We start from the raw sequence: 19021 nt of genomic DNA, 5'->3' as shown, positions 1-19021 counted from the left end.
CCCCCCCCCCCCCCCCCCCCCGCCCCTCCAGGACTTCCCCTTTGGGCCAGGGCTGGGCCTGCGGAGGGCTGGCTCCGCCCACCCTTTGCGACACTCCCGCCGAGCTCGCTCGGTCGGGTCCGGCGGTAAAATCCGGATCTTTCCACCCTTCCCTCTCCGCAAACCGGCGAGGTCAGTCTTTCCCGCCCCCCTTTCCAACCCCCCCCTCCGGTCTCCAGTGACCTTCAAACGCTCTGGTCGCCTAATAGGGTTTTATAAAATGGATTCTTCTTAATGTCAGAAAGTCTGTGGAGACCTGCAGTAAATGTGTTTTTAAAATCAAAAGGTAACGAACGGCCCGGATAACTTGGCGATCCTCCAGCAGCCAAGCCACATTTAAAAAAAAAAAAAAAAAAGTCACGTGATAGGCTTAAGCCTTGCAGCCAGGATTTTTAACTCGGGGCAGAGAGAGGCGGGACTCCATCGCCACTTCCGGCCCTTAGAGCGTGACTCAACGTCACTTCCTTAGCAATGCACTTTAACCCTTGCTAGCCTCGTTTTCTGTGCTGTAGTTTATAATCCAGTCATAGTGAAAAAAGGGAATAACTCGTTCGCTGACCGCGGAACCATTAACCTCCAAACGATCCGCTAAGGTTCAAGCCTGCGCCGCGCGGCGTGCCTGGGGAGGAGAAGCAGGGTGGAGCTTGAGGTCACATGACTGGCTAGGGCGGACCCGCCCCTTGCAGCTGAAGACTTCCCCTCCCTCAGTGACAGAGCTTCTGGGTCCGGTCTGGGTACTGGTCTGCACTTCGCGCCGCGGTGGGTCAGGTGCGACAGGTAACTGGCGACCTGGGGACGATGGACGGGCAGAGAGGAGACTGGGGACTGGGGAATGTGAACCGCGGTCTGCGATGCTTGGGGCTCCTTTCCCCTTGTCATCCTTGCATGGGCTAGGGGCTCCTTCCTCTAGATCTCCTGGACCCCTGGCCGGTCCCCGTAGTTGACTGACGAGGGACTAGGATGCCCACCTTTCTCTGGGTTGAGAGCGAATGCGGCCATTATGGTTCCCTATTTGGAGTCTTTGTGGCTTCAGGTGATAGGGTTGCTTTAACCATTATTCGGGGTTTGCAACCACCTCCGGGTCCCAGTCCCCAAAGCTCCGTCCTTGGCAAAGGCCTTCGCCCCGCTGAGCAGGAAGACAGGAAAACCTGCTGGAGGCAGAGGCGTCTCCGGTGAGACAGGCTTGGGAGAGAATGTCTCTGCCACGGCCCTCATTGCGGAGTCACTGAAGAGCTTCCCTACGAATGTGCGTTCTCGGTGATTCCAAGGGATTTATCGGGTATCCTTGCAGAGAGGTGCAGTGAGTGTTCACTTGCTCTGAATGAGTATGGGAGGGTAAGAGCGGGGCTTATAGCTTTTCCGTCTCGGAGAGAAGGCGGTTGTACTATCTTCAGAACAGGGTGTTTGGTAATGCGACAGTCTCAGTTGAATGGGAAGACGATGAAAGATGGTGTTGCCTGGTTGGGCTGCAGACCTAGGCTAGCTTATGGGAAAGTGATGAGGTTTTCCCGAAAGGGAAGTAATTCTTCAGAAACTGATCAAGCTGGAAACATAATTGATCCAAATTCATTTGGCTATAATTTGAAAGCAGGAAGATTAAGTCTAGATACTACTGACTTCGTATTTTCTGCCCGTGGCATCATTCCCCTTTTGGACGTTTTTTTCTTTAAATCCTAGATAATTGTCCCTCCCAGTCAATTCTTGGCCAGTTTAAATTTATGAAATAACACTAGTTTTTTTTCAATTAGCCTTTGCATTAAAAAAAAAATTCAAATGACCCCTTCTGGCTTGGTATATAATACAGGGATTATTTTGCCTAGGGTTGCCCAACCATTTGTACTCCATTTTATATACATGTAGTAGCCAATGTTTTCACCTCAAATAATGAGCTTTAGGAAAGGAATGTTTTTCAGTTTGTGGCTAAACTCCTTTATTTGTTGTGCAAACTAGAAAGTTCCTTGTTTTAAATTGGAAGGCCTTACAAAACTACACATTTGGCTTTTATAACCTAGCTTATACATTTTCTTATATGAAATCAGATTTTTAGTTAATCTTAGTTCTAAACAATATGATTGAAGAATCTATTTTTCAAAATCTGCAGAGTACTTGTAACACGGTTCTTCCCTCGTCACATGCTTGAGGGGCTGCGTCCAGTTCTCAGTACTAAAAGGAAAAGAAAATAGGGGAAAGATGGAATGGTTATCTTACAGGGATCGGGCAGACTGAATTTTTCCCCTCCCAAAGTTTTTGAAATTGCATGACCTTTATTTTTTAACAAGAGCTAAAAACTAAAACAAAAAGATAGTAATTTAACAAAATAGGAAGACTGGCCTGATACTTCTTACTAAAAATATCTGGATGATCTTGTACTGCCCAGAAAAATCATATTCGTTTTTGTATATGTATTTACAATTTTACCATTCTGTGATCTATACCAGACAATAGCTATCGATGTGTTTATATAACAAGTATAAATACAGACTCTTAAACAGTTCTTTCCTTTTCATTGCTCGTCATTATTCTGTGGTATGGGTGGCACCACAGTTGGCTCAACCATTCACCTGTTGCCATTTTTATTTGCATGTTTGTGCACGCCTGTGGGGGCCAGAGGTGTCTTCCTCTGTTCTTCCCCACCCCCACCCCTTTGCTCACTGATTCAGCAAGCCTAGCCAGCCAGCAAGCCCCAGGCATCCTCCTGTCCACATTTGCCCCTGAGCACGGAGGTTAAAGAAACACCAACTCACTTCACTTTTACTTGGGATGCTGGGGAGCCGAACACGGATTTTTATGCCTGCAAAGCAAGCACTTTCGTGACTGAGCCATCTCCTGAAATACAGCTTTAGCCATTATTTTTCTCCAGAATGAGGTTCCCTGATCTCTTGAGGAGAGGGGAAAAAATGGTGAAATGGTGTGCTTTCCTGCCCATGTGACATTTTACCAAATAAACAGAATTCCTAAGTGCTTTTGAAGTCCAAACCAGTCTGTGCAGGTGCACCAAAATGGACTGGAGAAAACCAGTTTAAAAGCCCTGAGTACTAGAGGAGGAGAAGTTCATAAGAAAGAGATGGGATGAGTCTGCAGTTTTATTTCACAATGAATCGCTCCAATTTTAGGGAACTCGTGAAAGCAGTAACTTAGACTATTGATGAAATCTGGAAGATTCAGAGCAGGATTTGGTGATTAAATAATAATGGAGAGTAAATAGGAAAAGGTTTGACATTATATGCACACAGATGATAAGGATTGGAAGGCATTTTTGCTGCTGTGTAGTTTATGAGATTTCTGTGTGTGTCTGGGTGTGGTGGTGCATGCCTTTAAGGCCAGCCTGGTCTATAAAGAGATTTCTAGGCTAGCTAGAACAGTGAGAACATGTTTAAAAAGGGGGAGAGATTTATATGCAGACATTTATTTGGGGAATGAGCCCTCCATTAAGTAATATGTAAAAATCACACACACACACACACACACACACACACACACACTGTGAGGTCTTAATTTCACTGTCTTTATTGAATATCATCAGTGAGAAGATATTCTGCCCCTTTGAGCCAAAGCAGCCAGTCCCTTAGGGTACCACGCAGTAAATATTTTCTATTCCTTTCTTTTTGTTTATAGATTATTTCTATGATTTGGGGTACTCCTCTGTAAACTCCCTGCAGTGAAAAGGATAGTGCCTCTATTACATTTTCTCCCCGAGAATGCTGAAATGGATGAGGCCCTGTCCAAGCAAACAAAATGCTAAGGTCCCTGGTAGAGTGTTGAGCAATTAACAAGTAAATTAAACCACTTTAATTCTCATAGATTGTAGTTCCTTCTGAGGTTGTATGCTAAGTATTAACTTTTTAATGCACATTTCCAAATACTGGATAGAATAGATTTTACTTCCACAGTGTTATGTTTATTGATAAGGCCTGTGGTTATCATTCAGTAGGAGAGGGCAGAGATATTTATACTAAATGAGGAAAATATGGTTCTACAGAAACTACACATGCTTTGACAGTAAAGTCAGAGGATCTTCATTCAGTGTCCTGTCTTGGTCATGCACTCTTTTGAGTGCGCTTGATGCTGGAAGTTTCAGTGTTCTGTACCGAGAAGCTTTCCTCCCTGGGGTATTGTGAGTTTGAATGAGATAACCTTACACAATCTATTTGAAAGTAGTTTTAAACCTAGATGGTATGTGAGTGTAAAGCAATACAATTTAAATTTTACCTGAGTAGATTGCCTAATCACAGAGACCTGGGATTAGGTTTTAGCCTTCCCTGTTATTAGCTGTCTGGCCTTGGGCACTTAAAATAAAGTTTCCTTACAGTTAAATCTAGCCCATGGGTGTTATTAAAGTAGATCATGCGTGTGCTGTGTTTTAACAGAGGCCAAGGCTAGCCTTGAACATGGTCACCCTCCTATCACCCTCCTAAGTGCTGGCATTACAGGTATATGCTGCCACACCAACAGAAATTCTTGCTAATTATACTGACATATGCTGAACTTCTAGGGAGACCTAAGATGTCAACAAAGTTACTGATGCCCCGTTTTTGTACAAAAGGTTTGTGTTGCAGTGAATGGACTAGAATTTGAAATGAGTCGATCATGAAAAAAAATAGATTAAAAAAACCACTTGTTACCTTTATTTTTTGAGACTGACTATTCTGCTACTCGGACTGCTTTCAAACCCCAGGTCTAAGGCTGGTCAGCCGGAATTACCTTCCCAAGTCGCTGGACTACAGACTCAAGTGTTACCATATGTGGTTCCAACAGACTCTGAACTTACTAGAAGCTGAGAAATATCAACATAATCCCCTCCCCCCCTTTTGGGGGGAGGTTAGCTATAGTTTAGTGAGTTTTTATATTTAGAAACTTTCTGATGCTTATGATCATTAATGTGTGGACTTGATTTTCAGGAAACAATTTTTCTACTTCCAGAGTTTTATTCCTACATTGCAATACAAAAGACAACATGGACATGAACTAGAGTAAGAATTTTTTAATTCTGTGGAGATTCACAAGGATTAGTGAGTGCTTTTGCAATGGGAACTATCAGTAAATAAAATAATAGTTGAAATATAGCTTTTGATTATATCTTTCTTTAATCATGACAAAAATACTCATTTACTTTAAGGAAAGTAGTTTACTAAGAGATAATTGAATATTTACATTAATGTCAATTCACTTTAGAGTAATTGCTATATAGTAAGTGTATGTTCATGCATTTTTGTATTGATAAATAATATATGATCAATAAGAATGCTTTCCCTTTAATTTCTTTTTGTTTTCTTGGGGAGGGGGTGATTCGATACAGGGTTTCTTTGTGTAACAGCCCTGGCTGTCCTGGGACTCGCAGACTAGACTGGCCTTGAACTCACAGAGATCCACCTTCATTTGCTGGAATTTAAGATGCACACCACCAAGTCTGATACCTGGGTCTCACTTTTTATCTTGAGACAGAGTTCCACTAAGTTGTCCAAGCTGACCTTGAATATGCTCCATACACAGGGAAATCTTGAACTTGTTAGATTCCTACCTCATCCTCCCAAGTAGGTGACTTTACAGGTCTGTGCTACTAGGTCCAGCTGAAAAAAATTTTAAATCTCATTTAAATTTAAACACAAATAATTCTTTCATCCTAAAATTGCATGAATATCTTAAATGAAAATGCTTTACTCACTTATAACAAAGTAGTTTATTTGTATATGTACTTTTAGGCTTAAATATGTAAGTACAGACTTTTTCTTTTTTAAGAAATAGAGGTAAATGGCTGAGTGGTTGCATAACAGGCATAAAGCCCTGATTTGATCTCCAGCGCCACGGAAATCAGGGCTGTAGTGGCACCTGCCCATAACCAGGAGGTGTGAGCAAGATCAGCAATTCAAGGCCATCCTCAAGCTGATGTCAAGGTCAACTTGGAGTACCTGAGATTTTGGCCTGTGTGTGTGTGTGTGTGTGTGTGTGTGTGTGTGTGTGTGTGTGTGTGTGTAAATCCTAATGTCTAAAGAAATTTCCATCGTGTCAAAGTGATACTTAAGTGCAGAGGGGAGGCATATTTATAGTAAATATAACTAATTAAATTTGTTAGATCTAAAGATTTAGATCTAAATAAGGTATTTTAGATATTAGTCAAATTTTATTTCTAAATAGAACATAAACCAAGGAGAAATACCTCCAAGTTAGGAAAGGAAAAAATTGACTTATGAAACTATATCAATATTCTTACAATTTCAAAACTACCTGGTAGGACCGTTCATGGAGAGCACGTGACCAGAAGTTCACAGAAGAAAAAGCTAACCATTTAACTAACGTGATGGCAACTATAACCTTACTAGGTATTGCTACATTAGCAGTGAAACAGTATGTCTCTGACTCTTAAAAATTAAACGGTAAACCATGTTAAGAGGGATGTATAGGGAAAGACTGTCTCATAAATGCTAGTAGATAAATGAATTGTTCTTTGTTGGTTTGGTTTGATTAACAAGCTGACAGTATTAGTATTAGAAATGTATGAGTCCTCCCATTGTCTCCAGTGAAATCTTTTCCTTGGAAACAAGATCAGCAGTGAGCAAGCGAGAACGTGTTTGCATGGATGTTGACAGTGCCAAAATTCTGGGAGTAGGAGAACGCATAGTAGCAGAAGTATTATGCAAATTATGGCACAACCGTATTCTAAAATGTTGTGATGTCATTCGGTAGTAGGAGTTGAGTCTCTCCTGGTAACTTGGAAGAGTTTCTAAATATATCCTGAGAGGATTTCCAACAGGTACCTTAAATGATAAAAGTAAAGTGAAGGGAAATGTATATCATAAAAGATTCTGTTTTTATAAAACCATGTGTGAGACATTATGTATTTTGTGTGTCTTGTCAGCGCTGGAAAGGAGGAAATAAGTAGAAAAAGAGGTAAAGAGTATCCACAATAAGATATGCATACATGTTTGCACACGTCTATATCACAATGAATTATAGGAAAGGATGATAATCAAAGATCTCGTGGTTACCTAAGAAAGGCTAGATAAACATTCCATTATGTCGTTTCCATTTTTTACAACGAACACAGCGTTTCTGTAAGTAGTAAAAACAGAACTATTTACATTTTAAAAAAGAAGCTAAAGGTCAGGTAGGCTAAAGAAGAAATAGCAAGATGAAAAATAGTTTCTGTAGTGGCTAGGCATGAAAGTTACTTGAAATATTTTTTTTGTCTTAGATATTGTAGAAAGAAGTGAATGAATTATCCTTGTAACTCCATAAATTATTAATTTTATTTGTGGTAACCATTGAGCACCTAATAAGAAATTATCATGCAAATGTACCAAAAAAAGAGATAGATATTAGCAGATAAGGGTCAAATTGCCCTGCTCTTTTGGTGTTGGTTTAAATGCTCCAGAATGTTTTATGCCTCGGAGATGTAGAGCTTATTGCACAAGTGGAGTTTCTGCCACCTGACTTAATCCTGTGACACCGTCACCGTAAGAGAAGTCCACTGTCCACCAGATTGCAAGACGTACTTTTTCTTTAAGAAATCTTCAAATAAAGCAAAGTGTGGGGGATTTGGTCGGAGGCATGCATCAGTGCTGCAGATCCCTGTATTCAGTCCCCAGCACCCACATTGGGTAGGTTGTGACTGCCTGTAACTCCAGACCAGGGACTCTGATCCTTGTCTGTCCTTTACAGCCCTGCCACACACATGCACATACTCCCACACAGACACAGGAATAAAAAGAAAAATTTAAGCCTTTAGAAAGCAAAGTTTAAACTATTTGCAGTTAATTAGTACTTGGTTTTATTTGCTTGTTTTTTTATTTTGAGACAGTATAGATGTGTTACCCAAGTGCCCTCAAACTGGAGTCCTATTGCATCGTTCTCCAAATGCTGGGTTTAAAGATACAATGCATTGCACACAGCTTGATTTCAATTCTCATCTAAGAATTAGAAGTTGATACATTGTTTAATACCATTATAGAAAATGGCAGATGATTGGGAGATGAATTTGTCTCATACTTAAAACATACCTCATGCCACTGCTTTTTTTCTTTTTTATTACATAATTTTTTGTTAGACAGTAAAATTTTATTTTGTTAAGTGTGTGTGTGTGTGTTCTGTATTATGAATGGTATAACAAAATCTTCTATACTTTTAAATTAAATGGGTAATGTGTATAAGCATGGTGAAAATTTCATATTAAGACATTTCTGTTGTCTTTTCCTAGCCCTCCATCTCCATATATTTGTCCATACATGGTAGTCTTTGAATAGTATTCTGAGCATCGATCTTTTCACTTAACAGTGTCTTCCTGGAGACTTTTCACAAAGCTTCCATTTAAATGCCAGTTGAGTACTTAATTACTCTATGAATCATCATTGTCATATGAAACATTGCTGGGAGATGGTTTCTGGTCCAGGCCCATTTTGGATCCATCTGCCTCCGCCTCCTCAGCAGATCCTACCAGCATGTGCCACCACAAGTGGCAAGGCCTTCTTCTTAATCCTTTAATTACCCATGGGAGCCTCACCGCAACCTGCTAAGGTGATGCCTATTTTTAATCCCCATTTTCCAAATGAGGAAAATTATGCATGTGATGGTTAAATATTCAATAATATAACTAAAGCTGATAAGTAGTAGAATTCAGGATTTGAACTCAGGGACTATCTTTCCAGATATTACTGTCTTAATGCCGTTAAGCATACAAATTCTATCACAAGTTATTTAGTCTTTATATTTTTTTACAAAGTGTGTGTGTTTGAGAGGCGGGGTGGTTTGTGGAAGTCAGAGGACAACTTTATGGAGTTGATTCTTTCCTTCCACATTTATGTAGGATCTGAGAATCAAACCCAGGTTACTACTAGGTTGGCAAGACCTGAGCCATCTCACTGGCCCCTAGTCTCCATATAATTGGGCATCCCAATCCTTACATAAGAAAGTGCTATAATAAATATTTAGCATCATTCATATTCATTTCAAACTCCTTAAATTTTTTGAGATGTAGCATGTTTTAAGAATCTAAGAGACTGTTTGGCACCAAATTCTTTGATATGATCCAAAGCAGAAACTCTCTCTTCTTTTTTGGGGGGTGGTTTTATGTTTGTTCATTTTTCCAAGACAGGGTTTCTCGGTATAACCCTGGCTGTCTTAGAACTCAGAGATCCACCTGCCTCTACCTCCTGAGTGCTAGAATTAAAGACATGCACCATCACGTCAGCCAGACCAGCTGAATCTGCTCAGGTCTCAGCCAGGGATTGAATATACATTTTCAGAACATGCTATTGTTCGTTGATGTGTGTTTGTGTTTGTTTTAAACATGATCTCATCGTTCCCAAGACATTGTACTGGGAATATGAAGGGCTGAGGAAACAGCCAGAAATAGAGATAATTAGGCTGTGGTAAAAATTAGCAATCAAGACTTTAAGTTAGCATAGCACAGAGCAACGAGTAGTAGTTCTCACTCTCTGCCTCTACACCAACATATATCCAAAATGTTAGAGCAAGGCCTGGGTCTTAAGACAGAAACCTTAGGCCCCATTTAGAATAGGCTCCGTTTCTTCCTAAGTCATCACCCAAGATACTATTTTGGTTTTTCAAGAAAGGGTTTCTCTGTGTAGCCCTGGTTGTTCTGGAACTCCCTGTTTAGACCAGATTGGCCTCGAACTCAGTGATCTGCCTGTCTCTGCCGCCCAGTGCTGTGATTAAAGGTGTGTACCACCATGCCTGACTTATTACCAGCATTAAATGCAAGTTCCTGTTTCAAAGCTTTATTAATACTACCTTGGTGAGTCTTAATGTTTTAGCCATTCTAATAAGCATCATGGTTTTAATTTGTACTTTCCAAGTGATAGAAAGTATCTTTGAAAGTATTTAAGTTATTCGCCATTTGTGTCATTGTGTATATTAATATGTTTAAGTCTTTTGCCTCTTTTAATTGGAATGCCTTTTTTTAATATTTATTTATTTATTTGTTTATTTATTTATTTATTATGGATACAATATTCTGTCTGTGTATATGCCCACAGGCCAGAGGAGGGCACCAGACCCCATTACAGATGGTTGTGAACCACCATGTGGTTGCTGGGAATTGAACTCAGGACCTTTGGAAGAGCAGGCAATGCTCTTAACCTATGAGCCATCTCTCCAGCCCCTTGGGATGCCTTTTAAATAACACTTTTAAAAATTTGTATGCATGTGTATGTCTCAGTCTGTGTTGGAGGGGGTCAAAACAACTTTGGGTAGTAAATTCTCCCTTTCCATCATGTGTGTCCCAGGACTAAAATTAGGTCATCAGACTTGGGGGCAGATTCTTATATCTGCTATGCTATCTCACCAACCTACATTGCCTTCTTATTCAGGATTATTAAGGGTGGGTGAGGAAGAGGAGAGAAGTTTGGAGGAATTGGGGGAGGGAAACCATAAGCAAAAGATATGTTGAATGAAGAAAAATATTTTAATGGAAAAATCATAAAGAAAAAAATTAGAAAATAAATATATGAAAGAAAAAACATTGCTTTTCTAAAAATATATTAAGGTGTTACAGTTTTGCTTTATAAATATTTCCTCACGGCAATTTCTCTTTTATTCTAATATTTTTTGAGAAGTAAAATTTTTTACTTTTCTAAAATCCAGTTTGTCGATTTACTATTTGTTTATGTTAAATTAAATCTAACTAATTCGGGCTCAAAAGGTGCATTTTGTAGTTACAAGTTTGACATTTAGGTCTACTATCCATTTTCAGTTGTTTTTTTGTTTGTTTAGTTTTGTTTTTTTGTTTGTTTGTTTTGGTTTTTCTCTGTGTAACCCTGGTTGTCCTGGAACTTGTTCTGTAGACCAGGCTGGTCCCCAGCTCACAGATATCCGCCTGCCTCTGCCTTCCGAGTGCTGGGGTTAAAGGCCAGCACCACTGTACTCAGCTTCAGTTGGTTATTATCTAGTGCAGGTATGGACTGAAGAGCTTTGGTAGTGGCTTTGTTTTTGTATGTGCGTACCCTTTTATTCTACTGTCACTTGTTGAAGAGGTAATAGTTCTCTACTGAACTCATACTCTGTCAAAAGTCATTTCTTCATTTGTCCCTCTATGTATAGCCTTTTTGAGTTGACTATAAGTTTTTAAATAATACTAGCCCAAATAATAGGCTTTACATTCTGTGCATTTATTATAGAATTATTTGTGTTATGGTTAATAGTTTAAACCACTAAATTATTGATAAAAATATAACATTTAAATTTTTAGTAAGCTAATATACTTAATAAAAGGAACTTTCCTAATATTTTAAGATGCTTAAAAATACTTTATTTCAGAGGTCATTCTGTGATAATATTTGGCTTCAACTTTGGCCCCAGGGAAGTGCTGATTTAACAGTTTTGGACATTGGGCATTGGGCCGAGCTGCATTTCTAAGGGCTATCGGTTTCCATTCAGTGAATAGGAGTTCCTGTTTTACTCATGTCCCAGCCAAGACTGAAACTAAATAATACTAGGTGTTTGTGTCCCGAGTGAGCAGCTTGACTGCTTTAGGACAAAAGCAGGTGCCTCTGTTTTCCTGGTAGTTACAGTCCAGCGCTCACATGTGTATGGGTGGTGGGTGCATGCGGGTCCCAGCAAGTATGTGGACATTAGAGGGCAGCTCATGGGAGGACTGAACTCAGGTCCTCAAGTTTGAAGGCAGAAGCCCTTATGCTCTGAGCCATCTCCTGCTGCTTTTTAGTTTCTTGAGCTAGGATCTCTCTATATAGCCCAGGCTAGCCTTAAACTTGAGTTCCTGCCTCATTTTCCTAATTCAAGAATTACAGAAGTGTGCTACCAACCTTGACTTGTTTCACAGATTTATAATGACAGTAATGGGTAATTCAGTGCTACACAGTAGCAGTTTTGGAGACTTATTGCAAGTACCACTTTAATTCCTTAGCACACCACACCATTTAAAACCTCTGTGAATGACCAAGTCTTTCTCGACTCATGGCCAACTTAATAAGTAAACTGTCGGTGTTACTAATTGAAATATACTTGGGCAAACCATTAGAAATGCTACTTCTTGCTCACTGAATTGAAAAATGTCTGTGGACTTTTTACCATAGCTGTGTTTTTCAATTTAGGTTGTAGAGATTCTTTTATCCATATTAGACACTGTGCTGGTTAGTTTTAACTGTCGACTTGACACAACCTAAAATCACTGGGACTATGGTCCTTCCTAATGAGAACTTATTTAGATCAGGTTGGCAGTAGGAAGACAATGGGAAATCGTCTTTATTATTAATTAAAGTAGACAATTGTTGGCCGTACAGTTCCCTGAGACAGGTTCTGAATTGTGTAAGACAAGAGAAAGCTAGGTAAATACTTGCAAGCCAGCCACATGAGTAACCCTCCTCCTTGATTGTGAATGTAATTTGACTAGTTGCTTGAGTTTCTGCCTTGATGTCTCCTCGACGATGACAGAATTGTAAGCCTAATAAGCCCTTTCCTCCCTCAGGTGCCTTTGTCAGGGTGTTCCAGCATAGCAACAGAAATGAAATCGCTTTAAGGGCTTAGCTGCACATTACTAAATTGCTTCCCGTGTTCCTTAGTAATAAATTCAAATTGCTTCTTTGTAATGATTATGGGTTATTCTTTTGACCATTAATTCAGAACCTGCTAAGGTAGCTCTTCAAGTGATTTGCCACATTAAATCTCCATTGTCCTAAAATAGTACATAATACTTTTTAGCTGTGCATAATTTAAGTCCATGTGGCTATATTTGCAATATGCAAAGATAAAAAGAATTTATAACCATTTCTAGAAATACTTTAAAAATAATTGTGGGCAAGGCTAACAACTAAGCTTGAACCCATTTAACTGGTAAAATTGATTCTGTTCACAGCTTATGTCTTCATTTTCAGAAATGCTTTTGTTTTGCTACAAGACTGAAGTGTGTGTGTGTGTGGAGGGTGTGTGAGTAGTCATGCACTTGTGTGTCATCATGTTATCTTGTTCCATTAAACCTGCTTGCCCCCTGTAATTTTCTTGTGCTCCTCTAGTCTTTGACTCCCAGCATTGTCTATACATTCCCTTACTATTTTTAGTAATTTTCATGAACTATTTCACTAGTGACCCTAAGTTTACCTTCCATTCATTTTTTTATGATATGACAAAATGTATACATGTAAAATATTTATTCCTGAATCATTCTGTTTTACTGTTATTTTGACCAATTGAGTGGATCCATAAAGACAAGGACCCAGAACCTTTGTCCTTGTATATTTTCATTTGTAGCAAGGTGGCCCTGGCTGCCCAAGTTAACTGTGTCAAAGTCCCAGCCTGTTGCTACATTTCATACATCCTGTGCAGATGATCAAGCTTCCAAAGGAGGGTGTGGTTCCTCCTAATCAGTGTTTTTCTAACAGAGAAGAGAAATTGCTCTCAGAAACTCCTACAAGAGTTTCCTTGCTTTTTATTGGTCAGACTATTCCCAAACAAGCAACTGAAATGATAGAATTCCCAAAATTTGAAGGAAATTTGGGTTTAGGTTTTATTGACAGAAAAAGGAGTCTAGGTATGCATAGTTAAATAAATCTGTCCTATAGCATTTCTTTGTCTTTTTCTGCTTTTGGCGGGTTTTTTTTTTTTTTTCTTTGCTGGCCTGGAACCCATTTTGTAGACCAGGCTGGCCTCCTCTCACTGAGATCCGCCTGCCTCTGCCTCCCAAGTGCTGGGATTAAAGGCGTGCGCTGCTGCCGCCACCACCGCCATATACTATTTCAGATAGGTCTGCTGAGCAGGTGAAATAGCTGGATAGGGAAGTACTTACTGCATGACTAGTTTGCAGTAGTATTTTGCATTAGAAATGACCAAAGTAAAGTTTTTAATTGGAATTAACTTTGAGCAAGCATAAAAATATTAAACAAGTTAGGGTGCCTTTCTCTATGCAGGAAAATTGCTGATAAAAATAGATGTAAGTAAGGTCAGACTAGGTGGCATGTGCCTATAGTCACATCAGTCAGGAGGCAGAGACAGTGGAGTTATAAATTCGAAACCAAGATGGACGGTACACACAATGAAACCCTGTCTTTAAAGTAAATCAGTAAATTAAGAAATGGAGCAGTGGACACCTACATACATATCCTGATGTGATTGTTACATCCTGCATACCCGTGTTGACCTGTCACACTGTATACCTTGGGATGCATACAATTAATTATCAAAGAAACTTAAGTATTTGGTTGAAATCTAATGATTTTTTTTATAATAAACAAAATAACCAAAAAAACTCTGTGCTTTCCAAAAATTGTTTTTAACGAATTACTATGTTCTTTTTCAAATATTATATTAAATAACACTTCAGTGTAAGTGAAGTGAGTCAGATTTGTATGTGATTTGCCTTGGAACGTTAGTATTATCTGTTATGTCACCTTCTTGTCTCTAGCCCAAACTATGGTAGTAGAAGAAATGGGTTCTAGGAAAAAGACATTCCTAGGTACAGCACACTAACCGTGGCAGTTTGGCGTGTGCTGTAAGGCGGAGGTGGGAAGGCAGCTTCTGGTGTTCCGCAGTGCTGGTGGGGAGAGACTGGTGACTCACTGTCAGATGACGGCCTCTGCTGCCTTCTGGGCTGTTCCTTTTCTATAACAGATTCTTTTCTGTTTCATTTTTCGCAAATATGGTGGGGACTATAATTTATAATTAAGGGTATCTTAGTTGTAAATTATAGTTGCTTTTTATTCTTAAGTAGGAATCCAGTAGCTCAGGATAAATTTTAATGTAATCATTGAGTTGGTTTTGTTTGAATGTAGCTGTGTATGCCACATTTTCTTCCTGACTCTGGGTGGGATGTCTGGAGCTCTAGCCCAGGAACTCTTACCTGCTTAGCTAGTGCTGTATCCCTGTCACATCCCGGTAGGGATAACTGTATAAACGGAGTCTCATGCAGCATCAAATCATAGTGTATTTGCACCTTCTACTGTAAAGACTTGGGATGAGGTTATAATATCACTCTTAATTTTCCCCCTGAAAATACTTTAGAAGGTTGTTTAACATTTTTTTTATTTTTAATTGTTTGTGTGTGTGTGTGTATGTGGGCCTTGTGCACATGTATGTGGGTGCCCAAGGTGCATGTTCAGGAGACTGGAGGCATTGGAACCCCACGAACTGGAGTTACAGGGTTGTGAGTCACGTTAATAAGGATCGCTGGCACAGAAATAGAGTCCACTACAAGAGCAGACTGCTCTAACTGCCCACCACTTCTCCAGCATGCGTGGGACACAGGCCATAACACACACCTTTAATCCCAGCATTTGAGAGGCAAGACAGGAGGATCTCAGTGAGTTCCAGGCCAGCTTGGTTTCACGATAGCCAGGAATATTACACAGAGAAACCCTGTGTAGTTAAAAAAAAAAAAAAAAAAAATTGTGGGCACTTTTTATTTTGACTGTTTTTATAGATATCAAGAAATAGTTGCTATGTTGTAAAACAGTGTTTATCAAACTACTACATGCTCAATTGTGTTCACTTATCAAATCTTTATAATATGTCTACCTAATAAAAAATTTTCAGTTTTTTTAAACTCCTTTGTATTACTAATAGAAAATGTTGTTTTGGCAAAGCTGATGTAGAATTCACAAAATTATAGATCCGAGAAGAGAGAGCTTTTGAGATACTCTGATGTAACTGTCACGATAAGGTAGAGAATATTATATTGTCTTTATCAAATATAATTGTTTCAATGCAAGTACTAGAAATCAACATAGTTAATTAAGGGTGCAGAAAAGTATAAATACTTAAAGAGCATAGAGGCATAGAGTTAGAGACCAGCTGCCCAGGTTCAAATCCTGCATTTATTTTCCTTTTTTTATTTTATTTTTATTTTTTTATTTTATTTTATTTATTTTTTTGCAACAGCGTTTCTCTGTGTTGCCTTGGCTGTCTTGGAACTCACTCTGTGGACTAGGCTGGGTATTTTCTTTCAACTGAATGTTTATGAGTTCCAGGCCTGCCTAGTCTACACAGTGAGTTCCAGGACAGCAAGGGCTACACAGAGAAACACTGTCTCAAAAGAAAAAAGGAAAAATGTCAAATTAAAGCAAAGATGTGCATCTGGTGACAAGTTGTCTAGAGGTAAATTTGTAGTGTGTCACTTGGGCTTTTGAGTCTCTTGCTATCCTTTGTTGGTTTTGTTTTTTCAAGACAGGGTTTCTCTGTGGCTGCCCTGGAACTCACTGTGTAAACCAGGCTAACCTTGAACTCACAGACTTCCACCTGCCCCTGCCTCTGGAGCACTGGGATCACTATCTTATTATCTTAATGTTATTGCTTCTAATGCCTAGAATGTGCCTCGAATGTTTAAAACAACAAAAAGAAGTTTAAAAGGATAGGTCCCAAAATTCCCATTGTGACTATACTTATCCAGCTGACTGATAAACCCACAAGACAGCTGACTAATGAACAAATCCATTTGATTTCTTTCCATTAATCATCTATCATATATGACTGAGACTTTAATTATCTAGTTTAAAAATTACAAGAGATACTGCTTGGCCTCATGAAGACCTTTGAAGGCCCTTCTGTATGTACCCCGGGAGACTTGAGCTGTCTACTGGAGAACACTGCTGTGTACTCTGATGCCTTTTCTCTCCTGTGTAACCTGACGCCTCTTTGTCACCAGAGTGACTCCAAAGTGTAGTCTGATGTCTTTTGAGTTTCAGCTTTCCCTCCTTTAAGCTCAACTTCACACGTCTTCCCTCTGCAATCTTCTAAAATCAGCCTGTGCTGCTTCTGAGAGCACGCACATCTCCTTATTTTAACTGCCCGCCTGGCTTTTTTCTCAGCATGCCAGAAGAGGATTAAAGGATGACAAAAGGAAATTTGGATATCACGACATATTTTCTTCTGTAGTACAGCAGCTGGCATATCATCGATGCTAATAGTACATTTTGTTCAGTAAATAAAATTATGATATTGCACAGTATAATTTTTAAAAAACTAGCCAGGTAATTAGTTTGCTTAAATAATAGAAAGGTAAGAATACATTTCGGAGCCTGGAAAGATGCTTCCTAGGATAAAGCATTTGTTGCTATTGCAGAAGACCTGGATTTGGTTTGAGCACTCACGTAGTGGCTCACAACCATCTGTAACCCTAGTTGCAGGGGCTCTGATGCCTTCTTCTGACCTCTTTGGGCATCAGGCATGCTTGTGGTACACAAACATACATGCAGACCAAACATTCATCCACCCCACCTCACCCACACCCCCGCATTCACTGGCATCTGGACACATACAAACATGTAGCATTAAAAAAAAAAACTTATTTAAAAAGGGAAAGCAGCAGCTGCTGCTGCTGCTACATTAAACATTAAACCTTTTAGAAACGAGGCAATCTTGGCTTAGAATAATAACATTAAATTAGTTCCTCTTCATATCCCTTTTCCCTCAGGCAGACCAGTGAGGTATCTTACCTCAGTCCTGTTGGAGTCAACTGATGAAACAGGATAATCAAAGAATTTGATTTTCCCAATGCCACAATTTAAAAATTTAAGCTCAGTCTTTTTGACTCAAAGCCTTGATCTCTGCCCCGCAAAACAAAGACGTGTCCAGATCACCCGAAGTAATAATCTTTTGTTCTTACTCAGTATTTAAAGTGTTTTTATTTCTAGTACTCCAGTTGGAAAGCAGTCAATATAAATACAATAAAATACTTTCGGGAAGGCTAGCCCAAGGAGTGAGGGACCATAAAAGACTGCCTTGGAGCAGGGAACAACAGAAGGCACCTGGGTGGGAACACAGACATACCCACTGTGAAAGAAGGCATTTCTGGAAGTAAATGGGCTTTTGAAAATTGAGATTTTATTCAAGTAGCATTACTAAGGGAATGTTTGTGAGCATTTCACAAGGAACATTTGACCAAATCTGTAATTAAATCACAATTCTTAGAGAATTGGTAGTATAATTTTTGTTTTTTCAGTTAAAGATAAGAGATTTTGATTTGTCTCAGTTTTCCTGCAGCATATTAGAGGAACCTAAATGTGATCCCGAGTCAGCTGACTCAAGGTCCCATGCTGTCTCCCCTTTACTGGGCGGATGATCATGTGTCACAAGCACTGTACAAGGAATACCCGCACTGGGGAAGAACTTAGTCTGGCCGATGACCTCACTAACATGTCTGCTTTTCTGAAGGTGTGCATATATGTGTGCTCGTCTGAATGCATATATGTGTGTGCATCTGAATATGTGTGCATGCGCATCACATCCATACGAGACCCCACAGAGATCACCTGACAATGGATCGCCTGGAACTGGACATAGAGACAGTTGTGAATTACCGTGTGGGTGCTGGGAACTGAACTTTGCTCCTCTGCAAGAGCAGTAAACTATCTTAACCACTGAGCCATCTCTCCATCCCCTGAAGAATTTTTATGTGTATATTTGTTTGTATGAGGCTAACTGTAGAGGCCAAAAGAGGATATCAGATCCCCTTGAGCTGGAGTTGCAGGCAGTTGTGACTGCCTGATCATGGTTGTTATCTGATCCTTTGTAAGAGCAGCAAAAACTCTTAGCTAAGCTATCTTTCCATCCTCCTCTTGGTTTGAAGATTTTGACAACCTCTATCCTAACTATATATATATATATTATCTTTAGGGTTTTTTCTTTGTCTCTTCTCCCATCATCTGGTATTTTCTGGGAAGCCTTGTTGTTCTTGGGACTGGGAAGATAACTCAATCCGTAAAGTGCTTGTGGCTCATGGATCGGGATGTGAGTTCAGTCCTCAGCACCCACCCGCTAAGTCAGCTGTGCTTCCTGGAACCTGAGACGGGTGGATGCCTAGGCCTCACTGGCTGGCTAGCCTGAGCAAATCTGCAAGCCCAGGTCCTAGGGAGACTCTTTCTCAAAGGCAAGGCAGACACTCCTGAGAAATAACACCCAAGATTTACCTGTAGGCTCCACACAGCTAAAAGATTACAAATTGGCCAGGCAGTGGTGGTTCACACCTTTAATCCCAGCACTTAGGAGGCAGAGACAGGCAGATCTCTGTGAGTTCGAGGCCAGCCTC

General features: G+C 39.8%; 1 protein-coding gene across 4 annotated transcripts in view; it reads left to right on the top strand.

Annotated features, from left to right (window-relative positions):
* Nucleotides 1-96: 96 nt before the first annotated feature.
* Atp6v1a (ATPase H+ transporting V1 subunit A) overlaps nucleotides 97-19021 on the top strand; it is a 66704-nt gene continuing 47779 nt past the window's right edge. For 2 of the 4 annotated variants that reach the window (XM_050148868.1, XM_050148866.1), the window contains exon 1: nucleotides 539-816. The gene's annotated coding sequence lies outside the window, so the exon portion shown is untranslated. Of the gene's footprint in view, nucleotides 172-538; nucleotides 817-19021 lie in introns of those variants that run through there. The other 2 variants (XM_050148870.1, XM_050148867.1) reach the window with 2 other exon arrangements.

Source organism: Alexandromys fortis, unplaced genomic scaffold, assembly GCF_014885135.2.
Source record: "Alexandromys fortis isolate MF-2015 unplaced genomic scaffold, M_Fortis_MF-2015_v1.1 scaffold_4, whole genome shotgun sequence".
Taxonomy (NCBI): Eukaryota; Metazoa; Chordata; class Mammalia; order Rodentia; family Cricetidae; genus Alexandromys; species Alexandromys fortis.
Note: the sequence above shows the minus strand (reverse complement) of the source record. Positions and strands in the feature narration are given on the sequence as shown.